Source organism: Dioscorea cayenensis, chromosome 9 (assembly GCF_009730915.1).
Source record: "Dioscorea cayenensis subsp. rotundata cultivar TDr96_F1 chromosome 9, TDr96_F1_v2_PseudoChromosome.rev07_lg8_w22 25.fasta, whole genome shotgun sequence".
Classification (NCBI taxonomy): domain Eukaryota; kingdom Viridiplantae; phylum Streptophyta; class Magnoliopsida; order Dioscoreales; family Dioscoreaceae; genus Dioscorea; species Dioscorea cayenensis.
The window spans coordinates 6,931,819-6,950,880 of record NC_052479.1 but is presented as its reverse complement, the minus strand read 5'-3'; the positions used below and the strand labels follow the sequence as shown (position 1 = coordinate 6,950,880).

The following is a 19,062-nucleotide window of genomic DNA, read 5'->3' as shown; positions in this document are numbered from 1 at the left end:
AAGCTTAGGAATGAAATATCCTTTTTTTGTACAAACGGAATTGGAGTCTCTATTTGAGACATGGGATAGGTTCAAGGAGCTCCTATGGAAATGTCCTCAACATGGGTTCCCCGAGTGGATGATTATTCAGACTTTTTATAATGGGTTGAACCCAAGCACGAAGCAGTTACTTGATGCTACAGGAGGAGCTGCCTTAGGGAGCGAGACCCCAGAAGAAGCCAGGCATCTCATTGAGGAAAATGGCTATGAACAGTTATCAGTGGAACACAAGGGACATAAAGAAGGTAGCCGGACATCATGAGATTGACTCAGTTACTTCATTGGCAGCCTAAGTGGAGTCATTAAGCAAGAAGTTAGACACTCTAAATTCTAATAAAGTGGCGGCCGTAACCAGTTACAAAGGGCGTAGGGGAGGATATGCTCCATCTGATTGCCCAATTCCTATTGGTGGTAGATCCTTGGTAGAACAAGTGGACTATGTGGGTAATGCAATGAGAACACAAGGTAATCTATATTGCAACACCAACAATCCAGGTTGGAGGAGCCATCTGAATCTTTCATGGAGTAATCAAGGGTAACAGAAGACAATGGCACCATCTGGTTTCCAACAACAGTAACAAGCTCTGAATATAGAGAACCAGTTTCAAGGTTGGAAAACTGGATGACCGATCTAGAAAAGGCTTTAACCAAGTTCATTCAATCATCAGACATAAATTTCAATCGGTTGAAGCCACACTTCGCAACCACATTGCATCATTGCACAATTTGGAGAATCAAGTAGGTTTCTAGCTGAGAAGACCAATGTTGAAGCACTCGAGGTCGTGGAGGTTTAGGAGAGAACTAAAGGAAAGGAGGTGGTACCCCCACCTTACAAGACAAGAATCCCTTATCCTTCAAGGTTGAAGAACGACCAAAATAATGAGCAATACAAGAAGTTTTTCAAGCAGTTGCACATCAACATCCTATTTGTGGAGGGAGTGTCTCAAATGCTACGCTATGTAAAGTTTCTGAAGGACCTTTTGACCAACAAGAGGAAGCTGGAGGAGAGTGCATCTGTGATTCTAGATACTTCATGTTTGGCGGTGTTGCAAAACAATATGACGAATAAGAATAAGGACCCCAGAAGCTTCATCATTCTGTGCAACAATGGTAACATTGGTGAAAAAAAGGCATTAGTGGACTTAGGGGCTAGCATCAACGTCATGCCTTATACATTCTTCCAAAATCTAGACTTGGGAAAGCCTAGATCCACTTGGATGACATTACAATTGGCGGGCCGAATGATTAGATATCCGAGGGGCATCACTGAAGACGTACTTGTGAAGGTCGACAAGTATATATTTTCTGTAGACTTTGTAGTGTTGGATGTTGATGAGGATGTCGATGTTCCTTTGATACTTGGAAGGCCCTTCTTGCGCACTTCCAAAGCTCTTATCGACATTGATGGTGGGAAGCTGACTTTACAAATTGGGGATAATAAGCTTACATACCGTCTCACCGAAGCCATGAGACATTCTCTAGATTTTGATGATACTTTGTATTTTCTTGATGCTACTTATGAACTAATAGATGAATATCTGCAGGAAATGATGAATCCGAACACATATGAAGGGTTGCTAGATCAAGGAGTGGAGAATTAATAAGATGCAACCTACCCCGGGGATCATGAAGAAGATGCTCTGGAAGATGAAGCGTGCAAGGAGATGTCACAAGAAGCGCCCCAAGGCTAATGGGAATGAGCAAGAACGGAGTAAGGGTGATGAACCTTTGTGTAGTAAAAAACTTGATAACTCCCCTCAACCTTCAAAAGACTATAATCATCATGCTTTCAAGTCATGGGTAAGAGTAAAACCTTCATCTATCAGCCCCAGTGAGGTAAGGTCAAGTACGTCAAGCTAAGTAACATTAAACAAGCCCTTGTTCGGAGGCAACCCAAGTCTTTACTATTTTTCTAGGTTTTAGTTAGTTTTTGCATGAATAAGAGCTTGAGTGTTGGTGTCTTGATCTTTTACAAGCTATTGTTGTGATTTTCTCTTAGATTATTGGTATTATCATGTGCTTAATTGTGTGAGGTGAAGTTTTCTTTGTCGTTTGAGCGTGTTTTTCATGAGTCGCTGGTTACTTTTGCATAATATAGGAAGGCTTTGAATAGATGTAAATGTTCAAAAATTTTCTGCAAAGCCTGTGATTTTTTCTATGTCCTCCAGAGAAGACACACGACCATGTGGAAATTCCACACTCGCTTGTGTTTACGTTCAGAGCTCATCCCGAGAGGACACAGGGGCTTGTGAATGTCCCTATGAATGACCTTGTGACGGTCACACGCCCGTGGAGAATTTCCACTTGGGCATGTGTTTCTCTGCAAAGTTCAGAGCTCTATCCTGAGAAGTCACAAGGGGTTCTGTCTACCCCTGTGTCTGACCCTGTGAACTACACACAGGCGTTGGTAATACCCACACGGCGGTGTGATTTTCTACAGAGAGTTCTCTTCCATCCTGAGAAGACACAGGGGCGTGTGACTACCCCTATGAATGCCCTTGTGAAGATCCATGGACGTGTGGAATTTCCACATGGGCGTGTGAAACACTTAGAGAAATTCTTGTGTTGATAGAAGAGCCAGAGGAGCGTGCGGGTGCCCTTGTGGGTCGGGCACACGGGTGTGGGGAATTTCCACACGCCCATGTGGGTGCATTCAGAGGCAAAGAATGCCATCCCGAGAGCAAACAAGGGCGTATGTCTGCCTTTGTGAGGCTCTCCCGGGTGCCCTTGATGTGTCCTTCTTTTAGATTTTTATGTTTTCATATTTTATTTTCCAAATTTTATTTTGGACTTGTACTACTCAGAAAGGATCTTCCTTCTGAGTTTTTCTGTCATTTTTGTTGTCACGAGTTGTATTTCATTGCTTTATCTTTATATACTCGAGTTTTATTTTGGTTTTGTTAAGCTTTACATAATTCCCTTTGTGTATACGTGTAGATGGTCTTGTGAGTATAGAATTTGAGGACTAGTCATGGACACGGTCAATGTGATTTTCACATGGCCGTGTGTGCTCCACATCCCATTAGAACTCAACTCTCAAGGAATATAGCTCCATCAAATGAATTATTAGGAGTTCAGGGGAGTATTTTTTCAATTGCCTATCTTCTCATATGATCTTGAATGTTGTAATTTATTTTTATTGTGCTTGCATGCGTACATTGAGGGCAATGTACATCTTAAGTGTGGGAGAGAGTTCACATTACACATGTTCTTTACACAAGTTTTGACTGAAATTACATGCTCACGTAGCCAATGGCGGTTCACCTTAGTTGCAATGGTTGTATTCTTAAGTTAGGAGAATTTTTAACATTGAATGTACTCATGCTCTAGTTTTTACTTGAATTTTTAGGAATTTTTGCACGATTGACACTTGTTGCACTACTCGCTCATTAAACCTTGTGGAAACTCAAGTTCGATGTTTAAGGGACTAGTTAGTTTTGTTTTTTGTGTTACTTTTTTGTTTTTGCTAAAAAACATATATTGGAAAAAGAAAGAAAAATATTTGTTTTGGTTGTGCATTTGGGGTAAAAAGAGCTACCACCTATGAAGTACGAAGCTACTCTCATAAGTAACATACTAGTTATGCCCTAATGAGAGAAAGAGCTATCTCATGGGATGAGTGAAAGCTACTACCCCGGTAGAAAGAGCTACCACCTCAGAAGTGTGAAAGCCACCTTAGCGGCCGCTTCGGAAAGGGCTACCTTAGAGGATGTGTGAAGCTACTACCGTCTCTTTGCTTTGTTTTGTATATAAATAAGTCCCTTATGCGTCGAATTTGAGGAGTATACATTACGTTGACTTGAGTGAGTCTACACACACTTGCACGATTTTGTGTTTGTTGTCCTTTTTGATTCGTGTTTTTAGCTAGAGCATTGAGTTTTTGTATTTAGTGTTGAAATTCCACTTACTTGTAGAATATTTCCCTTGCATACTTTGGTGAACCTAAGGCCAAGCACTTTCATTATTTCCTTCTTCTATGCTTTAATGGTTTATTTTTGCTTGAGGACAAGCAAAATCTTAAGTGTTGGGGAGTTTGATAAGTGTTTGTGTATTAGTAATACGGAGTATTCTTTTCTTATGATGAGCATTTCTTTTCTCAGATTTTATCACTAGTATATGTGTATTTGTGTTTTTATGTGCATGTAGGGTTGTGGAGACAAGTATGGAAGAAAAGAAGCCAAAAGTAGATTGCGTTTGCACTTTGTTGATGGAATCTTGGAGAGAACAAATGTAGCAAATCACTGTAGCAATTTACTATAGCGATCCACTGTTCACGGTAGCTGAAAAAAACAAATTTCTCTGATTCACACGGGTGTGTGGATGGATGCCCCATTCCAACCCTATTTAAGTCATGATTTCAGTCCAATTTAGGGGTCCATATTTTCATCCTTTGGCCTATGTTTTCTCACCTTTGGAGGCGCCCACGGCTAGGGCTTGGAGAGGTTTTGGCTAGGCTTTTGGAGAGGTTCACGGTCTTCGACACCGCATTTTCTTAGGAAGAGAGCTATTGGGGGAGCTTTCGTCGGCACCGATCCGGCGAGGTGTTCCCTAGGCTTGAAGAGGCAACCTTTAGAGAAGATGCAACCACTACACAAGACCATCACCACAAACACCAAAGAGGTTTTATTCATGGATTGCATATTTTTACTTTTGATTTCATTATTGGTTGCATTTTGCTCCATGGAGAGCTAAACCCTACTGGGTGCTTGGGCTTGTAAACCCACGGATGATATTGTTTTTTGACTTCTTATTGTGCTTTCATTAATTGATGTTTTAATCTTGAATGCTTGTTGAGTTGATTTTCCCTTAGAGTGACACTAGGGTTGAGAATCCATTTTGGTAATCCTTCTAGATGAGTGACACACTATGAGGGTTAGACAATACTAGATTAAAGAGGGTTGAGAGGGCGAGTCGAGAGGTAGCGGAACATCCCTTTTCCCCTCCTGTGTAATTTATTCTACGTCCACATTCTAAGAGTTCTTTGCAGTCACAATAGAGTGAAGTGCTAAGAGACGAACTCCGCTGGGACATAGTTGAGCAAGCAACAGAGTGAAGCGTTAAAGTAATCCTTAATATCTGTGGCTTAATTGTGACTAGGGGTCTTTTGCCAGGACCAAAGAGTAAGGTCTATTTTAGGGAATAGAGTTTATCACTTGGAATCCCTAGAGCCTAAAGTGACCTAGCACAATGTGAGGTGTTGAGACTGAGAAATTTCTCCACCAGGGCATAGTTTAGGGTTAGTCGCGGTTGACCATAAGTTTTGGGACCATTTGTTTAAGGATCTCCACCACTCATTAGACATAAATTAGAAAACATAATGATTGGTCTTGCACTTGAAACAATAGTCCTAGGGTGAGCAATGTCCCTGTGCCCCATTTATCGTCGAATTTCTCTCCTATCTTTTATGTGCACCTCCTTCTTCTTTTCTTATTTCTATTTGTATTGATTCTCATTCATATCACTATTGATTCATTTTCATTCTAGTTAAATAGCGATCTTTGTGTTTCTAATCACTAATCATTATGGATTCAACTACCCACACACTAGGGTACTATTACTTCGACAGACCTGTGCTCTTGCGGTACACACGCAAAAGGGCATTGTCAACCATCATGGTTAGTATTTTATTGTCCTTCACAAAGAATAAATTAATACTACATCACAGCTTATATGCTCTCTTAGTTTGTCTCTATGTATGTTGCTTTATTCTTTACACTTAGATAAAAAAAGTTATAATCAACACACCTATATAGAAACTTGCTATCCTGGTTAGAGAAAGACACTCTTCTAATTTTGCTCACATTAAATTTCATTAATTTATCAATATCCTAAATGTTATATAACACCAAATATTAATACATAATTCTTGGACCCATTTTAAGCATAAATTTAATTTAGATTAGCTTCAAAATCAGGCTCGAGATCAATATCTCAAATGAATTATGATTTTCACATTCCCTTCCTCATGTAGTTGGCTTTAATCCTATCAATAGCTTAATACATTCTTTACTCCAATTATATCATAATTAGGAAAAAGCTTAACTTATTTCTATCAAGTACCTTTGTTAGTATATCTGTAAGATTCTTGTTGCTTTTAACTATCTTCGGTTGTTATTGGCTATCTTCCAAAAATAATCAAATGGAAGATTATATAAATTGGGTATGCTTAGTGTTTAAATAATGCATTTGATTCTTCATAAAAGAAAATTGCATTGAGACTATACTTCATAGTTCGCAACTGAATATTTAATAACTTAATTCATCCAACAAACTCTGAAGCTAAATAAGCTCTTTACTAGCTTTTGTGGCTGCAATAATTTTCACTTCTGCAAAAGATAAAGCAATAATCTTCTATAATTTAGGAATTCAACTAATATTTATTTTTCCTATAATGAAAACATAGCCAATCATGCTTCTTCTATTGTATTTATTACCTGAATATAGGGTTTGAGTCCCTATATACTTGTACATCTATGTTAGTTCCTTGAAAGCATAAATAACATCCTAATATTCCTCTCAAGTACTTGAGAATCAATATTATTACTTGCTAATGCTCTTTTCCCATGTTCATAATTAATTTTGCTTACCACTCTAGCTGTATGTGCAATATTTATCCTTGTCCATACCTTTACATGTATGAGACTTCCTATCGTAGAAGATGAAGATACTTTCTCTGTGTATGAATAATTGGTTATTTGACAAATTGAAATGACTAGCAAGTGGAGTTATCACTACATATGACTAAGCCATGTTCCTCCTAACTTCTACTTTAACTCATCAATTATAGTCATGCATATTCCTACTAAGAACATATCATCTACATACAATATTAGGATAATGATGTTACTATCATCAAATCAATATAGATAGACATTGTGATTTGTGTTGCATCTAGTGTAGCTTGAGTCACACATATTTTTAGTTAGTAAACAATCTTTTTTTTTCCTTTTGTCATCAAAACCTTCAAGTTTATGCATATAAATTTCCTTCTTTAAATTACCATAGTGAAAAGTATTCTTCATATTCAATTGCTCTAAATGATAGCCAAATGATTAGCATTGTTATGATTGAAGTCAATTTCACCACATGAGCATACATTTTATTGAAATCAATACTTTTCTTTTGTCCTTATCCTTTTATAACAATCTTGCTTTGTATCTCTTTCTTTCTCCAACTTCTTCTTTTAACTATACACTTATTGTACAAAAGCTTTATTTCCAATAGGTAGTGTCACCAATTCCCCAAATTTGATTATGCTCAAGTGAATTTAATTTATTTTTTTAATAGCAAGCTCCCATTTAGAATGTAATTGATTCTGCATAGCTTCTTTAGGATGTTCTTTTCCTTAAAATTAGTATATAAGACATGATTAAGAGGAACGTAATTTCTTTCTGATAGCTTTCTCTCCTGAGTGTTTGATTTAAGAAAAGTAGTATAATAGGTACCTTAAGTGCATTTTTTAAATCTCTAGTGCCTTCTTAAGTTTTAGGTTTATCTTTAGATTCCTTTCCATCCTAGATAAAACTAACCATCTTTTCTTTGTCATGAAAGCAATCTCTACAAAAATCAAATGTCAGACTCTTCATATAGGTCAAGACTTCTTTTGAGCGTAGAATTCACACACTGCTCTCACTCATGTATCCAAGTCTTAAATGCTTAAATGTTGTGTTTGTCATATTTTTGAAGATAAGGAACTATATAAACATAATCGCTTACTTTCATCAAAATTGTTGCTCCTATGATAACTTTTTTTAAATTTTTTATGAATGACACATGATAATCTTTACTATCTTGTTTGCTAGCAGATATAAGATTTCTCTTCAAAAAAATGTAATATTCCCCGGTACTCATAGAAATAAAACATTAATATTTGACAATTTAAATCTGATTGTTTTTCCCCCAATATTCTTATAAATTGGTCTAAATCACCGATCATAACTTGCCAAAAAATCTCCTTGGACATAATTGCAAAGCCAATCCTTATGAGTAGTACAATGAAAGGTATTTAGTCCAAAATCATAAGATTAGCTTAGCAGGTTAGAATATAAGAAAACTTTTGAGTAATCTTTATGAGCTAGTAGATACCATACCCAGAAGGAAGGTTAACATTATGGGGATTCAAGAATCTAAGTGCGTACCTGATAGGTCTAGAGAAATTGCGAGGCCAAGGTTTAAGATTTGGTACACAAGTAAAGATGAGTATGGCACTAGAGTAGGTGTTATTGTAGATAAATATCTAAAAGAAAAGGTGATTGAGGTTCTTATGAAAGGGGATAGAATAGGATTATCCTATAAAATTTACTGTATAAGTAGATTTTTAATGCCTTTAACTTTGTTCCCCATAAGTAGGTTTGAGTGAGAAAATAAAAAAATGAGCTTTGGAAGGATTTAGATGAGATTGCTCAAACAAAACCAAGTAATGGAAATATTTTATAAGAGATAATTTAAATGACAATATAGGGAGGGAGGTGGGAAGCTTTGAGAGGGCTTATAGGGGGTTGGCTATGGTGATAGGAATGATTTAGGGTATCCCATTTTAGAGTTTAGTTTGTATAAGAAAAGAGATGAGAAATTGATTTTTTTGAAGAATAGTTCTACTTGGAGCCAAATTGACTTCTTTTTTTGTTTTTTTTGTTTTTGCAAGAAAAATTAATAAATCAGTGTATACAATTTGTAATGTGATATCTAGAGAAAGTTTGAACACTGAACATACATTGTTAGAGTTAGATATAGGTTTAAAGAAGTTTGTTTTGAATAATAAGTAGGACTCTTGATAAGTGCTTGTGTGATATGAATGCGAAGCATTCTTTCCTTATGTTGAGCATTACTTTTCTCAGGTTTTTACATTAATATGTGTGTTTTTATGTTACTTTTATGCAGGTATGGTTGTGAGGCTGAGTATGAAGGAAATAGGGCAATGTGGATCATAATGCACCTATTTTGGAGGAGATCTTGCTAAGGTTCAAACGCGAATACATAGGACAGGTGTGAGATGCTAGAGTGTGTGCCAACCTCCTCGCATTCAAGTTAGTACATCCATTTGGAGGGGCACAAAGGCAGTTACACTCGAGCATTCCGTCTTATGCATACAAGACTGTAGCAACACTGTAGTAAGTACTGTAGCAGCACTATTCACAGCCGGCCGAGAAACCAGAGAAACGGAGAATCCACACGGGTGTGTGGAAATTATCTACGCCCGTGTGGAAATTCCGCACGGGCGCGTGTATCGTCCACGCCCATGGAGTTGCCCGATTCTAGCCCTATTTAAAGCCGATTCAGTCCCAATTTTGGTATTCTTTTCTCCATCTTTTCCCCAACTTGTGAGAGGGCGTCGGCTAGGATTTCGAGGGGTATTGGCCAAGGTTTTGGAGAGGTTCTATGGCTCCGACATTGTGATTCCATTAGGAAGAAGGTTGGTAGGGGAGCTTCGATCGAGGCGTATCCTATACCCGACGAAGGAATCCTTTATGGATTCATTACTTCTACATTCGATTTCTTTGATTGTACTTAGATCCATGGAGAGCTAAACCCCTAGTGCGTACTTGGGTGATTGTGAACCCTAGGATGTATTCGTTTCATTGAACTTCTTTATTATGCTTTCAAATAAATTGATGTTTATTGTGAGTTCCAACCTTGAATGCTTGATTGTATGAATATTTCCCCTAGAGTGACACTAGGGTTGAGAGTTCTTGTTGGTAACATTGCGAGTGAGTGACGCATCACGAGTGTTAGACAAAGCTAGGTTGGAGAGGGTGAGTCGAGAGGTATAGGAGTGTCCCCCTTCCCCTCCGACGTGATAGATTCTACCTCCATTCCTCGAGTTCTTTGCGGCCATAATAGAGTGAATGGTCTAAGGGATGAACCTCCGCTGGAGCCTAGTTGCGCATGCAATGGAGTGAAGCGTTGAGATTATCTTATATCTAGGGCTTAATTGTGGCTAGGGACCTTCCGCCTCGACCAAAGGGTTAGGTCTAAATCTAGGAAGATATTTATCACTTGGAATCCCTAGAGCTCATTGCAACTCTATCCGAGTGCGAGGTATTGAGATTGTTCGATTTCTCCTAAGGGACATGTATAGAGTTAGGCATAGTTGACCTTAGATTTGTGACTATGTATGTAAGGATTTCCACGACTTAGTATTGCATTGATTAGAAAGCATAATAGAGAGTTCTTGCACTTGAAGTGATTATCCTAGGTGAAGCATCATCCGGGATATACGCAAGTGGACCTTGTCAACTCTCTGATAGAATTAAATGCTGGAACTTCAACAATGATGAATATTAAAGTTTTAGAGTAAAGTACAAAGGATAACACTTTGGAACTCAGAATCTAATGCAAATAGCATATGAAACTTCATGAAATTTTATATTAGCAATGTAACTAAGGAATTACTTAGGGTATCTAAAGGTAGATTAATTCATGTAAACAGTAATAATAAAGAAAACAATTGGTGCTGAAGCGAATGTGTTCAAATGACAAGGAGGAATTAGAGGGCTTGTTTAAAGACTTGGATAAAAAATAAATCAATCAATCAATAATTGGAGTGCAAAACCTTTACATGATTAGCTCAAGAAGGCGGTAACAACAAAAGAAAACTGGTGGTGAAGCAAAGATGCTTAGAAGATAAGCATGTACTAGAGGTAGTTTAAGGCTAGGAAAAAAATAATAATAAAAAATAAGAGCGAGGAAAGCTTTATGGCTGTATAAATTAGCCAATAAGGAGCCTAAAAGGATCATGAGAGTTGCTAAGTGTAATACTTATAATATGCTTGATACTAAGTTAAGTTTAAAAGAGGAAGAAAAGATATTTATAGATTAGCTAAATCTAGAGAAAGAAAACAGGGGAATTTAGATAGGGTGAGGTGTGTAAAAATTGAAGTTAATAAAGTACTACTTAAAGATGTTTGAATTAAGTAAAGGTGGAGAGAATACTTTTGTGAATTGTTTAATATGTATCATGAGTGGAATAGTACTAAATACACATTAAGTATGTTAGGAATAGTACTAGAGTTAGTGAAATTAAAGTTGACCTTATAAAGATAAAAGTAGGGAAAGATTAAAGTGATGGACATAAATTCTCATCCTAGTAAACAAAATACATGCTTTTTGTGTAAATAACTTGACCATCATAGAACTATTTGCCTACTACGAGATAGAAATATGTAATATAAGCAGTGATTGATATATTTTCTATTTGTACTTGAATATAATATATGTTTTTAAATGCAAATAAGTTATTCAAACAATAAAATCATAAATAAATAAATAAATATTGGTTTATCAAGATATTTTTTTAAAAAATATTCTAATGGGAAGCAAAATTAAAAATAATAATTTAAACAAATATTCTAACTGGGAAGAAAATTAAAATAAAAATAGGTTTTAAAAATGTGAAAAATGCTTATTATTTTAATATAATATATTTTTAAAATGAATAAGTTTTTAAAAAGAAATAACAATTTTTAAAAAAAAATAATTAAAAAAATTAAAAACCACTTTTAGTTAATTATAAAAAAGATGGAATGAAATATATATATATATATATATATAAGTTTTGGCTTATAAAAATGTTTAGTCAAGTGCTAACTAGAGATGGATATGATTTTGACAAGTTATTTTAATAAATAAAGTGACTCTTCAATAATATAAAAAGGAAAAATAGTGCCACTACGGAAAAAGCCCAAAACTTTTGTCATATGAATAAAATCATTTCCCCGCACTATTTAATTATCACTTTGGCAAAAATATATATATATATATATATATATTTCCTCTTGGTTTCGTGAACGTGACAAGTTAATATGTCTGTATCACATCAACCTTGTCCGGTAGCAGAAATGGCTTGCCTATCACAAAAACCATCATGTGATACGCTCAAGCCGAGTCAATTACTATAATTCAAGAACTAAACTAATTTTTTTTCTAATTTTAATGACAAAAAAGCCATACCTCAGACATCAAAAGGGTATTTCTACTTGGTTAAATTTCATCTTTGCATACCTCGTCACTCAAAGCAATGAACAATAGTGATAAGCCTCGTAAGAACTATAAACTTGATTTTTTAAAGCTCACATCTAGCTCAACATTCCTTGCAGTCGAACAACAAGTATGTTAGTCCCACAAAAACAACAAAAAAGTATGATGGCAATTGTTTTTTATATTTTTGAAACAAAAGTTCAAACTCAAAACTTTTCAAACATAAAGGATGGTGATTACCATTGGGCTACACAAGGCATGATGGCAATCGTTTCTTATACTTCTTCCTAATGTTTGAAATTCTATAACAATTTTGTTAGGAATAATCAATTGTAACACAAAGCAATTTAATTTATCCTTTCATTACACAATTGGCATTGTGCAAGCGTCAGTGGTATTAAAAACAATTTTTTTTTGAATAAATATTAAAAATAATTTCAATATCTTAACGTGTAATATATCTCTCTTCTAATATGTAAAACTAGAGCCATGTGATTATGGTGACAGAAACTTTGGTATCAAGAAAAACTAGAGAAATGAAATAAAATAAATTTGATATCTATGAAATTTACAAGCATAAGTAGGGGAATTTTTACTAACCGGAACCCAAATGCAAACTATACATACTCCAACAGCAAAGAGAGATATTATAAGGCATGGTAAGAAGTATGGAAACCTACATCAAAATGACAGATAAAACAAAATAAGTGCAATGCTATATTATATTCGGTTGTCTCTAATGTAAATATGCATACCTCCCAAACAAAGAATCTTTAGAAAATATATTCGGAAAGCTTTCTGCTGGCTGTCAAATGATTACGTCAAAAAATTAAAATTGATTACAAATTTAACGTTACCGTAGTGTGTTGAAATTCATGAAACTGCATCAAAGAAAAATAATTTTAAATATATATATATATTTTCATGTCACAAAGCAATCACATACTTAAAAGACACTTTTTTAATAGTAATTAGATTTACTAGTTGAATTACATATTACATAGAATGATCAGTTGTTTAAGAAATTGTCAGACAAGTATGGAAGTGCACCAGTTATAATGACTTACGAACCTTCTAAGAAAATTGTCTTGTCCTATAATTTTGGAGGAATGAAACCACTATTTCTGCCACAGAAGATCCACACTCAAGCCCGTAAATAGTACTAATAAACAGTAGTATACCCAAAAGTATAAATAGTATTATACCCAAAACCATTGTCCTCCCTCTTTCACTCTTATGTCATACCATTGGATGTCATATCATTGGGTTAACATTGCCTATTCGTACATGTTCTTCTACGCTATACATGCTTACTGATTGGCATTGCTCAAAAAATACAATCAATCCTTTATATTGAATATATATATATATAGTAATCACATTTATTGCAATTAAATACTATGAAATAAATATTTCATCTATCAAATAGTATCAAATAGCATTTACAATATTATGAAAATTTAAACAGCATAAAAAAGGCTATAATATTACACAATCTAATTATTGTTGTTAGAGCTGAAGCTCTATAACTAGTATTATTTAACACATGTAGAAGATGGTGTGGCAAAAATAATAATGTGGCAAACAAGATGACAAGGCAAGGTGACAAGGCATATGGTAATATGGTAAAAAGAAATGATGATAAGAAGCTTTGAAGCCTATCTTTGGAGAGTCTATAATTTAGAAGATATTGCTTGAGTAAACATATTTCTCTATATGTTTCACATGCATTGAGCATAATTTTTACCATGGTTTATATCTCATAAAGTGTATTTGGTGTTTTTTTTGTGCAAATAGGTTGTGAATGCCTTGAAGGAAGAAAAGAAAGAAAGATAGGTTATGAAAGCACATTTTGGGAGTTTTTGTGCAGAAGCTTATGTACATGGGGGTGTGTGCCAACTTTGTAGAGAATTCAAGCTAAATTGTGAGTTGGAAGGGCACAAAGGCAGTCACACTCCCATGTCCCAATTTGTGTGAAGAATGCAAGAGCTTACCAATGATGATTCGATAATGAGAAGTCTCATAACCTACCACATGGATTTGTGCCCGATCATGTGGCCTCAAGAGAAGAGTATGTAAGTCATGTTTACAAAGAGTACTGTAGAAAGTACTATAGCGAAATCACTGTTTACGCGTTAGCGTGAAAATTCCACGTAGTCGCATGGAAAATCCTGCAGCCCACACGGGTGTGTGAAGACTCACACGGTCACATGAAGGCACGTGACATCCCCGATTTCTGATTATAAATAGCTATTTTACCCTATTCTTCTGATATCTTTTTTGCAGCTCTTGAGAGGTGAAACGGCTAGGATTTGGAGAGGGGTCTTTGGGGCTTAGTAGAAGTTTCTTCACTAACTTTGATCAATTCCTCCTCTGTTATTACATCAAGGAAGCCACTGGTGGCCCTAGCTTTAGAGTGGATTCCATCAAAACGTCGAAGCTCTCCATCAAGGCCATCAATTCAGATATAGGAGGGTTTATTTCTATGGATTTTATATACTTTCATTAATTCATGGTTTGTTTTGTAAATTTCTCCATGGAGAGCTAAACCCCTAGAGCTTATTTGGGCTTGTGAACCCTAGGATTCTAATCTTTTGTGGATTTGCTTTGTGTTTCTATTTAATCCGAGTTTGGTTAAGTTTTAATCTTGTTTGCCTAATACATGCTTGCATTATTGATCTTATGGTTATTTGGTTTGCATGATTAGTTACCTTTGTGAGAGAGAGGTCTCCATTAGGGTTAGAATCCCAAGATTGAAGAGGGTTGAGAAGGTGAGTCATGGATAGTGGAGCGTCCCCTTTCCCCTCCGATTGGTGTATTCTATCTCCATATTTCCTAAGCTTTATGCACTCATATTTGGTGTGAGGAGTAAGATTGAGAGATTTCTCCATTGGGACCTTGTAGGGGGTTAGGGACCTTTCACCTAGAAGTAGGGTTAGGTCTATTCTTAGAAATCAAATACACCTTTTCGAATCCCTAGAATGCTTTGCGGTCATATGTGGTGTAAGGTGTTGATATTGAGCGCTTTCTCCACCAGGACCTTGTAGGAGACCAGTATCGGTGATCTGGAGACAGGATCTGATTATCTTTGGATTTCCATGTCTTAACCTACTCATTCTAGAAACACTTTGCAGACCTAGTACCTAATACCTAAATCCTGAGGGAGCATTGCTTGAATACCCCACTTTTACTGATTGAGATCTCCCTCAATTTTACCCTTGCATATTCATCCTCAGTATTCATTTCTTTGCACATTAGATCATCACATCATCCCATTTATCATTAGGTTACATAGCAAATCAGTAGTTAGTTCTAGTAACCATGTTCTCCGTGGATTTGACTACTCGACTCACTTGGGTATTTTATTACTTCAACACCCGTGCACTTGCGGTACATGCATGCTAATTCATGTGTCATTAACCCAACAAAAAAAAAGTATTTATGAATTTTTTTACATTTCTATCATGTTATTTAATGATTTTAATTATGATATTGATTATTTAACTATTAATTTTATTATTAAATTAGTTATTAAATAAGTTATTAAAATAATTATTAAATTTATTATTAGATTTTTATAATTTTAAATTCAGTAAAAGTATCCATGAATGTTTGATAGTAATTGTTTTCCTTAATTGGTCATATTTAAGTCACAAGTTATGCATGTGAAGAAGTCTAAAAACAAAAAAATTTGGTTTTACATCCAGATTAAGCGTAAAACCAAATCCCTTATTAGATGTTATCTGAGTAAACACAGGATTTTTAAAAAACCCAGTAACTCAAGTTACATATAACTCATAATCCCTCCAAACAAACACTACCGAGTGTATGTGTGCTTACATTACATGAGAGATTGACTGATAAACCAACACACTACAACACCTTCGGAACTAACAACTGTCACACTTTTGCAACGGTAGAGAGAACTCAAGCCGAGGTAGAGTGTCATTCCTATAAGCACTATCATAGTTTTCTAGTTGAAAGTATTTAATAAATCTATTTTGATTATAAATTAATAAAGGCCATTTAGAATGGACTTTACAAGAAGCATGACATTGAAAATGATGAAATCCTTTACTACTATATTTGATTTTCATTGATGCTAAAACCAGATTCATGAATTCTGAAGTATGATTGGGGGAATTCTAATATAACACCTTAAAACCCAAATCAACCATTGAATATAAATCTTAGATTAATGGAATCATTATTTAGATACTTAAAACCAACGCAAATTAAAAGAACTCAACCATGAATAGAATTATTAATTTCACCTGTGCTAAATAACCTCCAACTGCAGGACCAATTACCAAACCAATGCCCCAACCAGAGCTAACCTGGAATAAAGATGATCAAGCCTAATGTTAGATGTAAATTGCATATAACAACACTACATAGATAAAGATAGAGAGAGAGAAAGAATATGAATTTATTGATAGATTTCAAAACTAAAAATGACATCCTTAAAAAAAAATTTATTTTGAAAATAGATGAAATTCCATAATTCTTCCCTTATAACCAAATGTTCACATTGGTCCCTTAATATATGTATATATATATATATATGTATATGTATGTATGTATATTCATAATTTGATCTTTAAACTGTGCACACACACACCCAAAAAGAAACTCATTTTGGTTCTTGAAGTATACAAATATATTCACAGCACTTAAATTAAAAACTTATTAGTCCTATTAGATTGACAAAATGATATAAGATGAAAGAACTATATGAATATTTTCTCTATGCCTTATGGATCAGATTGACATTTTGTTTGTGTTTAGAGAACAGAAATGAATATCTAGATTTAATTGAAGGACCAATCATGGACATGCACGTTTAATTTAAACTAGTGTAAACAACTAACAAACAGAAAAGACATTGTGATACTACTCATATTACAGGGCTCATTTCAATATTGAAGATCAAGGAAAGCTAATAAGGAAAAAAAGAAAAAATGAAAAAAAAGGGAGAATGACAAACTTACAAGAGATACCCCAAGGGCTTGATGTTCAGGTCGGCAAACTTCTGATGAGTAAGCCTTCAGATAAATGAATTTTATTAGAGAGAGTATATGTATGTGTGTGTCCATATATATATATATATATATATAGAAAAAAAGAGAGTATGAGAAGGTGAAAATTTTTTGAGTGGGTACTGATCTTTGCTCTTATTTTAATTTGAGCATTAACATTCATTTTGTATCAAAATAGATGCTAAATTTTGATTTGATTTCACTGATAAGATAAATGGGATTTTCTGGTGAATTTCGTTAATGAGGATACTAGAAAGTCTGTATTGATGCCATGGATTATGTCACCCATTTGCATGGAGTGTACCACGTCAGATATTTCAATATCCACATCACCAAAAACTCACAAGAAAGACTAATTTCAATGCTGGTAAAATAAAATCAAATTTTAATGTCTATTTTGATACAAATTAATAGTTAGTGTTCAAATTGAAATAAAGACAAAGTTAAGAAAACACCAAAAACTTCATCTGCATGAGAGGCCCATTATGTTTTGTCAAAATCTCTGAAAAAAAAAAGCAACTTTTTGGACAATACAAAGAAACACATTTCAACTTAAAAATCCAGAGGAATTCCTCCTTTTGCCAAGAAGTGGTTACATATTTTAATAATTTGTTTTGTTACATATTCTAGCTAGATTGTTACAAAACATTTCAAATCCCATGTTTTTTTTTTGATAAATTGGAAATGCCATGTAATCTGTCTTATATAGAAATTCAATTATGATATTTAACAATTCATATTGTAAACATGATATATGTATATATATACATAGTCAGATTTCAACTTAAATCTAGTTTTTTGTTTGTATTTTTTTAAAAAAAGAGAAAGGGTTTTTTTATTGGGCTTTGATCAAGGTCTTAAACATTGCTTAATGTTAGGTCGAGTAAGGGTTTACCTTCATTGTTCCAAGTATGCCATTAAAACATCCAAGAAGGAATCTTGTTGCAATTGCCATCCAAAAATTAGTACTCAATCCAAAGAGTGTGTTGAATATGATCCCGATATGAGTCAATGACTCAATCAACATAATGAACTATGACAAAACACTTCAAAAACATGAAAGATTCAGAACAATAAGCACAAAAAGAAGTTTCATACTAACAGTGAGATGATGCTCAACACTATAGCAGGCTTCCTTCCATATTTATCAGCAAATGTTCCCCACGACATTGAAGTTAAAAGCTCTTCCAAGCATCATTGCGGCACCTTACATAACATAAATAAATGTGAAGTAATTTATTTTTATTTAAAATCATTGATGGCCCTTTTATTAAACTACATGTTTATTTTGGCAGTAAATTTGACAAATTTGTTCAATTGACCCCCTTAAGATTATGTGCTTGAAACTAGTTGCAGTATCTTGAGACCACATCAGCCCACAAGGTGAAAAATAAATCCTTTTTCATTTAAATGATTAAATCAGCATGTTTTGCTTTTAGGGAAGCAATAGCTCCACTTCAATAATATTAATGGCTTAAAATTCTCTTCATAATTTCTCAAATTCAACAATGAGACATGCAGATAGAAGAAGTAAATTAAACTCTCACCAACAAAGCCAGAGATAAAAAGCCAATGTCCTCCTCTGTTTCTGCAGTATTTAGGTCCTTTATCTACGTCAAGTAAAAGGGAAGCTTAGAATAAAAAAAGTCTGTTATCAAATTATAAGCTTATGTGAAGAAAGAGTATTGTGCAATTGCATATTAGATTGAGTTTAAAGGTCCAAGTGAGCCATCAAATCTCAAATTGTTTTTGTTATATAAAAAAGCTTGAATTAGCATAGACTGTATTGAATTACTCATGGAATTATCTTGTTTCAATCTAGTACTAGTTAACATTAGTTGATTAATTAGATAATTGTTTTTCTATCTTGAGTTGTTCCTTTTTAAATTTTGTTTTGGATATAGTCAAAATTGATTTTCCTTTTGGATAAGACCTAAATTCCATCCATTCAGAATTTAGTTTGATCAGGAGTTTATTTTATGTGTTATGCTTCTAGGTTCAAGTAAGG

General features: G+C 34.6%; 1 long non-coding RNA gene and 1 other non-coding gene across 2 annotated transcripts; both read right to left on the bottom strand.

Moving 5' to 3' along the window:
- Positions 1-108, bottom strand: LOC120269547. Its single transcript, XR_005539197.1, has one exon. It is a non-coding gene; the product is annotated as a small nucleolar RNA R71 (small nucleolar RNA).
- Positions 109-16,288: 16,180 nt separating this feature from the next.
- LOC120268826 lies at positions 16,289-18,002 on the bottom strand. Its single transcript, XR_005539049.1, has 3 exons — positions 17,950-18,002; positions 17,007-17,060; positions 16,289-16,352 (listed from the first exon to the last, which is right to left on the bottom strand). It is a non-coding gene; the product is annotated as an uncharacterized LOC120268826 (long non-coding RNA).
- Positions 18,003-19,062: the final 1,060 nt, after the last annotated feature.